The sequence below is a fragment of the Myotis davidii genome, unplaced genomic scaffold (assembly GCF_000327345.1).
Source record: "Myotis davidii unplaced genomic scaffold, ASM32734v1 scaffold332, whole genome shotgun sequence".
In the NCBI taxonomy this organism is placed as follows: Eukaryota; Metazoa; Chordata; class Mammalia; order Chiroptera; family Vespertilionidae; genus Myotis; species Myotis davidii.
Window position 1 is genome coordinate 1,387,726 of NW_006285779.1, and position 751 is coordinate 1,388,476.

Below are 751 nucleotides of genomic sequence, written 5' to 3' on the forward strand. Positions count from 1 at the left end.
CTGGTTTTCCCTGAAGGGTGTCCTGGATCAGGGTGGGGTCCCCACTGGGGTGCCTGGCCAGCCTGGGTGAGGGGATGATGGCTGTTTGCAGCTGGTCACACACCCTTCAGTGTGGGGGTCCCCACTGGGGTGCCTGGCCAGTCTGGGTGAGGGGCTGAGGGCTGTTTTCAGGCTGGCGGGGCCATTTCTGGTCTGCTGAGCTGTGGACAGGATGGTGGGGTCATATGGTACCTTGGATCACCTCTTTCCAGAATGTGAGTAGAAAAGCAATAATGGGCATCTCCAGCTTTTAGCTCATTTTCTTTCTAAACAGTACGATGATTCTCTTGTCACTGTTTTTCTTTTTTAAATTCTGCAACATCTTCCTTGCAAATGCCCAATGCCCTGTCCATCATCTTTGACAGCAGCCATCTCTACTATTCTTTCCCCCTCATCTTGCTAAGCCAGACATTTCCCTCTCCCATCCCCATCCGCTGCCCTTTGCACTGTCTCCTTAAACAATATGTCTTCCCCATAAGTCTCATTTTTGCAGTATTTCTTTAACCATTTCATTCTCTAGAGAAGATATTTCTGTGCATGCTGATATACATTGACACGGTAACAGAATTATAGAGACATAACCTGATGTTGCTATTCTTGTATTATAGAGGCATAACCTAACGTTGCTATTCTTGTTGTCCACTATTGGTCATGTCTTTGTGAATACTAACTGCTTGAACTAATCTACAACACGGATAAGATATAGTTCTTC

At 46.3% G+C, this 751-nt stretch overlaps 1 protein-coding gene across 1 annotated transcript in view; it reads right to left on the minus strand.

The window, feature by feature from the left end:
- GSTO1 (glutathione S-transferase omega 1) overlaps nt 1–751 on the minus strand; it is a 7,258-nt gene that overhangs the window by 4,800 nt on the left and 1,707 nt on the right. The gene's annotated exons all lie outside the window — the stretch shown is intronic.